The sequence below is a fragment of the Pteronotus mesoamericanus genome, unplaced genomic scaffold, assembly GCF_021234165.1.
Source record: "Pteronotus mesoamericanus isolate MK-2021 breed Mesoamerican mustached bat unplaced genomic scaffold, CSHL_Meso_final scaffold_174, whole genome shotgun sequence".
Classification (NCBI taxonomy): Eukaryota; Metazoa; Chordata; class Mammalia; order Chiroptera; family Mormoopidae; genus Pteronotus; species Pteronotus mesoamericanus.
Window position 1 is genome coordinate 34,359 of NW_026555309.1, and position 7,427 is coordinate 41,785.

Consider the following 7,427-nt stretch of genomic DNA (forward strand, 5'->3'; position numbering starts at 1 on the left):
TAGTTTAGCACTCAAAGACATTCAACTTTGTTTAATCCCAGTAAAATCCCTTTTACTTTCACACATCGCTACAGTTCACCTGCCAAATTGAAAAAGAGACCAAATGCCCCCAACTTTTTTTTTCCCCTCTCCACCCCTGTCCTTAACCGCTGCTCAAATTCTATGTTACCACTATGGCTCTCCACCTGGGCATTTCTGAGGCCAGGTGGCTGTCTCCAAATCTCTGAAATCAGATGGGATCAGGCTCTGCTCTCTGATGAAGCCAGAGCCTTCCGGATCTCACTGACATCTGCCAGCCAAGGGTAAGGCCCCTGACGCTGAGTATAACTCTGCCGCTAACCAGCTGTAAGACTTTTGCAAACTGTATAGTCTTTCCTGTTTTCAATTTTCAATTAAGTAAAACAGAGGCAGGATTAAATAATTTCTAAAATCACTTTTAATTCTGAAAGACTATGATTCCATAGCCAGAAAAAGTAGAAATAATTAGATACAAAATCAGGAACAGAAAAAAATTTGAAAAACAGCTGAGTGAAAGATAATCATGAACATTATAGGTTTATTGTAGGGCTTAGACAGAAGATAGAAGAACAAGAAGAACTGTTCCTCTGGTGGAATAGAATTAGGTAATTGGAGACCGGTAATTGTAGAATAAGATGATAAATGACTTCATAAAACAGTTGACCATGACTGTAACCAGCTATGGATGAATGACACATCTCCAAATGCTGTAATTAAATATCTCTGAAACTCAATTCTAGCAGTGAGTAAGGTTTCCTTCCTTTATACTTTGAATAGCTTGGGAAGTATATTAGTCAGCTTTTTAGGTTACTAGATCAATGGGTCTCAAAGCCTGAGCTACAAGTCTAGACTCAACATCAGAGCATTTCAGAGTGAGCAGGAAGGGTTAATCAACAAGTCCATCTTTTTACTTAGCGTAATACATGAGGATAGTAAAGACTAGGTTGGTTGAATGACTTTTCGAAGGTCATACAGAATGATGGCTCACTCCCAAAACATCTGACTGGCTGTCTCATTGCTGCATCCTCTTCTGTGAAGCACTTCTAACCACTTGGTATCCGATTGGGCTTGTCTCTGCTTACAGAAGCCATAGCCATATTTCACTTCTAGCACTGATTCACACACTTCACCCCTGTTCATGTCTCTGGGACTGTCTGCCAGCTTAGGTGCATCATATACAAGGAATACTTTTGCAATATTGGAGACATTTCCCCTTCCTGAGGAGTGTCTCTCTCTGAGGCAGGCCCAGTGAATACAATCACAGGCAACCCTTCAGACATAACCGTTCAGGTGTTTTCTTTTTGCAATGGTACATTTCTCCAAGGGCTTCTATGTCCACCAAAGTGTTCTCTAGGAATTTGGATAGTTAGGGAGCCATTGCATTACAGCACCTCATCTATGTTTTGAATTCAAAGTAATCTGTCAAAGAAAAAAGCCAGTCCTCTTATAGAAACACTCGGCAGCCTGTTTCTTCTCTGGGTTTGCCTTTAGAGAGAGGAGAGAGTTAAGGGGAACTCCGTGATAGAAGATAATTCCCTTATCATAGCTATTGCTAATAATAAAGGTGGTCTTTGTTACCCGATATGGTGATGGTGGTTTCCATTTACCATGTGATGATGCAAAAGAAACAAGCATCATGTCTTGTGTTAGCGTTGCACAAGTCTTCGACAGCACTCTGGGCTGACCCTGAGACCCTGCTAAGGCTAGATGAGAGCTGTGCTTTTGCAGCTCACCCCCCACTCTCCCCAAAGCCATGGCATCTAGAGAGAGAGCAGCAAAACTTGCTATCACATATCTTCTTGCAATAATTTCTCATGAAAACAGATATGACATTTTGGGGGGTTTTTAATCTTCAGGAAAGCCTCTTCAGGAAAACAAGAATATAATTTCTTGACTCTCAAGCTCTCAGTCCTCTGTGCTGTTGATAAAAACCTCTCTATCATCTGGAAGTTCTTTGTTTTAAATGTGCCCCTCCACCTTGCCAGTTCTCGCAAGCTCTTTTGTAATCCATAATATTTCAGAAGAATAAAAGTGATTCCTTGTCAATTCAAATGCTTGAGAAGTCCTAAACTAGAAACTTGGATCCAAAGGGCCTTAAGGTCTAAGGTTCTCATTCTAGAGAATCTAGACCTACAATTTAATTGGTGATATGGTTCACAGGAAGGGGGAGCAGCGGAATCATGGGGTTAAATTTCCCCTTTTTGGAAATCAGACTATTTGAATCTGAATCTCTATTCTTTAACTTACTAGCTGTGGGAACTTGTAAGAATGTTCACCTCTTCAAATTTCATAGATCACTGATAAAAACAATGTTGATAACAACTTTAATAATAACAATTAATACGTTTCAGCTGTCATCATCATCATGAGCAGCAGCAGCAGCTGGGAAGGCAATGTCACATTACTTTTAGGCTCATGGGTTCTGAAATTACATTGCCTAAGTTAAAATCCTGGCTCCATTTCATATTAATTATGTGACTAGAGGCAAACTATTTAACCTCAAGTCATAGGTTTTTCTTCTCTAGCATGAGGATGAAGGTTGTCATGAAAAAGAAAAGCAATCTATCCACAGAAAATGTATGGCATGGTGCTTCATAAATAGTGACCATTTTAAAAATACTATTTATTGTTATTATTAATGGGGAAATAGCAAAAACAGTGGTAGCAATATCGCTTTATTTGGGAGACAACTTATAGTTACTAATATCAATATATAGCTCTGAAAACATTCTTGGCAGAATTACTGTTTTCATCTTTGACTGGAGCTACATTACAAATACCCATCTTCTCTCAACAGTACAAGGACCTTTGAAAGAATATTCTGGATGAACTGGGAGTCCACAGCATCCAGTAATATTCCAGACAAGGAAATATTTTTTCCCCTCCTGAGCTGTTCTGTTTGATTTATTAAAATTTTTTCTCATGCTACTTTAATAGTTGGGATACTAATAACAACAATTCCTGCCAATATTTCTAAAAATATAAAATTTTTCACTGGTCTAATATTATGATTATTTAAAGCATTTACCTGAGGAAAACTTATTCTCTAGAGGTGCTATTATATAATAGCTGGGCACTGGATTTTAAGTTGAAACAAACCAAACATTTGTATGTGAAATGCTCCTCCCTCCACTTGCTTGAGGAGAATATTATGGTCTTGGACCATTGCTGAGCATTTTTTCATCTGTCTCCTCATCTATGAAAATAGTAGCTGCCCTACCTGTCTTCCAAGGTTGTTACTGGAGATCAGATGAGGAAAACCTTGGATTGAATTGTAACTGAAGTTGTTGTACAAATTTAAATTCTTATTTCAAAATCTGAGCTCACCCACCCACACAAACGCTAGGTCTTGGATTTTGTTTGTATTAACTGAAAAAAATAATTTCTTTGGTTGGTACTTTACCCCATTGGCCTGAATTTGGCTCTCACATTGGAGGGGCAGGCAATTTCAGAATCAGTTTTAAGGCCTGGGAAGCGGACCGATCTTCTCTGGAAACAGGGAGTCGGTGCTTCTGCTGCAGGAACCTTCACATACGCCTTTAAGGAATTTCACCAGACCTTCTCAGAGCTGTGCACATGCCAAAATATATATTAACATGATAAACTACAATGGACTTGTGTTTAAAGTCAAAAATACACTTTTAAAAATAAGTACTTAAGTTGGCTGACTGAGCAATAATACCTGGATGCTGAGCTGAATTTGTTTAGAATAAACCACTGAGTAAACTTTTTCTTAACATTTTGCACTGAAGCAAGGAAAACCAAAGGGGAAAACACAATCTTGTGGAACATTTTCTCCTTTCTACATTACGGAACAATTGCAACCAGTAGCGCAGTTATAGAGCCATGCCAGCACACTCTGACAGTCTCTGTAAAATGTTTAGGTGCCAATTAAACTTAAATATGCTCCCTGTGCCCCTGACTCTATCTGCTTCTTTCTGTATTACACTTGTCCCTTACACCCCCTGTAATCCCCTTTTTGATACCCAGAAAATCTGCTGCAAAAGAATGCCTCAAACTTGGAAAAAAACTGCAAAAAAAGTCAGGTGCCAATTTTTCACTTCTGTGTTCTGTGTTTGCCTGCCGGTGTTGGGAGGAGAAGCATAGACTCCCTTCTCTCTTCCTTTGGTTTTATACAGTTCTTATTACACTTTTAGGTTGGTTCCACTGTTTCAATTTGGGTGGAATATTGTGAGTTATTTTGACTTGAGCAACTTCTCCTGTGGGTGGAATATCTAGGGTGCAGAAGTGCTTTTGTCTAGGCTATTCAGTTCATTTGGGGAAACATCACTGCCATCAGTATATTTTGAGAAGCATACATTATTATCCTGTGAGAGTTCGAGCTCCAGCTTGAAGCATCAGAGAGCAGAAACCCTGCTTAACTAGATGGTGGTTCATGGAAACCTTTTTTTTTTTAAATCATTTTTTTCAGTTACAGTTGACGTACATGCTTATATTAGTTTCAGGTGCACACCCCAGTGATTAGACATTACAAACTTCCTAAGTGATTTTCCTGATAAATCTCCTGCCCATCTGGCCCCATACATAGTTATTAGTATATTATTGACTGTATTTCTTATGCTGTACTTAACATCCTCATGACTATTCTGGTGAAGGAATTAAAAAGTACAGAGAACTCTTGCCTATCCCATGTCTTCCAATATGACAATATTCGGTGTGCTCACACTGAGAGTGGCACAGGGAAGGTCTCAGAATTTGCCATAATGGCCCCAGCTCCTCCATTCCTAGTGAACCAGCTCCCTAGCCCAGGGGTGGGAATTGGAGAGGAGTACCCCAGTGTGGCATAAATGCATCCCAGCAGAACAAAGGTTGACAGATTCTCTCTGGGACTCAGAGGGACCTTCCACATACTGAGATGCGTATTCCTTAGGGTTGCTTGCCACGGTCAAAGTTGAAGATGCAATAAACAATGTGTTTAGGACCACATAGTTTCTGGCAGTCAGAACAATAGACATGCGTCCTAAAAGCATTTCTTTCTCTTACCTCAGACTACATTGCTCCAATCTCAAATTAGCATTTCATCATTTTATATCAGTCCTCTGATCGCAGCTCTGACCTTGACCTTGAGTACACAGGGCACTGTTCTGGAGGAGAGTGAGAAACCAGGGCAGTTACCTAGGCACTCAACATCATGTCAGCAAACAATTAATTGAATTTTTTACTAAGGATCTTAGAATCCCATGGGAAGGGGTATTTCCTTAAACTTGTTTAGCATTCTATGCATTCAAAATTGGCAGTGTTTTTGAACTCCAAAACGTCATGCACATCCTTTGTTCATTTTATGTACTGCAAGAGCACTTGCTCATTGTGGCTTTAAAGTTCATTGAACTTACCCATTTTCCTGCTTTACTTTCTTTCTTTTGCTGCTTGGATCCTGGATAACTTTAGCACTACTTTTTACTGGTGTATTCTCATTAACTCAATAAATATGATTTTCAGTTTCTTTAAATGCTCTCACAGTGACACTCACATGACCTCTTTTAATTCCTCATTATAAATCCCAAGAGACATTCATTAGAAAAGCAAAGTCAGACAGGATAGCAAAAAGCAAAGTCACCCATGTAGTGTCTACAACTAAATCCAAAAAGGAAGAAGTTTTATTGCCCTTGACCCTCTGCCATACTCAATATATTCATGATTCCTCCCTTGCCCTACCAGATGTCCCATTTCCCCTGGCTCTCAGCCCCTCTTCTCTTGCCTTTAAGCATCTTTTTTGTTCACAGCACTATGGATTTCTAATATGCTATTGAGTTCATTTATTGTACTGAAAATTGTCTGTCTCTCTATATAATTATGTAAGTCGCATGAGATCCGGGATCTTTCCCTATTTTGTTCAGTAGTGAATCTCAAATTCCAAGGACAGTGTAGCACATAGTAGGTAGTCAGTAAATATTTGCTACACAGATGAATGAATGCTGAAAAATAAATACTCTAATGCTCAGTTCATAAAGCATACCCTACTGACTGCTAAATGTTTTCCTTCCTTCCTTATTTTCTTCATCTCTAGGTGCAAAACTTTGGCAAAATTTTAAACTTTTCCATGTCTTTTTATTTATTCTTTTTCTTTAACTTCCTCCTACATTCCCTATTGCAGAGCTTTTATTTAACCTGAACACTCTTTTGTTATGCTGATCTATATTCTTCAAAGTGACCCATGTTTCAATATTTAATATTTAACACATTCTTTCTCTTGGTTATTCATCCCTTCTAAGTAAACCCATCCCACTGTTTGTTTCATTATTTAGAGAAGTATTCAGAACCTCAGAGTCATAGGCATTTCAGGAGAAAGCTCTCTATTCAAATTAACATAATGCTCTGACTATCTTGGCAGACGTGCTACTATCTTCTTGAAGATTATTGAGTTGCCAAACCATACAATCGTATGCAGCTGACACTCTCCCTTAGCAATACCCAAATAGTGAAATTACTATAATTAGTCTTATAATCACTCAGCCCTAAAGAATTCTTACTCAAGTTTAGCATGCTATTTTCAGAGATGAGGAGTTCAACAACATGGAAGTAGATTGTATTGCTCTGTTATTCCAACACATAAAAAACAAAGTATAAGATCCCTGGTTTCCAAAATTATTTGAATGGACATCTCATGAGTATCTTTTTATTTTTCCTTATCCTCAAAAAGAAGGAAAAAATAATAAACATAGCTGATATTTATTGCTTCTTCCTATGGTCCAGTCACTATGTCAAGCTTTTTTATAGACATCATCTTTCTCAATGCTCACAATACCCTCTGAGGTTGGCATTTTAGCTGCAGAACTTGAGACATTCATGTCTAAGTAATTTATCCAAAGCCAACAGTTAGAAAGAAGTCGTGATATAAATCTAGCCAGTGGAAAGCAGAACTCATACCTGTAGCCGCCAAATTGCACGCCTCCCATGCCTCACCTTATTTTCTTAGCTTTTTATATCTTCTCTCGCATACAAAATTATAAACAAATGAAGGGATTTTTAAAAATAAATATAGGTAACTGACACAAACACTACTCTAAACATTCTTGTGCTAGATATGGGGTGTCCGAAAGCTATGAAGGGTTAGAGATGTGTACCCTCTGGTTCACAGGGCTGCAGAACAACGAACTAGTCTGGGCTTGGTGGCTGTTGTCTATGTTTAGTTAGGTTTTTCCAAAGAGGTAGAGAAATGTAGTCTATTGGGGTTGTGAAAGACATTCTTTAAAAGTGGGAATTATACACAGAAGCTGTCAAAGGTTTGGAATGCTGCTCTACAAGATGACATATACATTTCAAGTGAAAGAAACAAGGAGAAAAGATGACACTCTAGTTGCCAAGTATATGAACTAGAAATTGAAAACACCCCCAATTCAATCCACAACTCCCCAACTGTTTAAGGAATTTATGTTATGTGTCAGGAA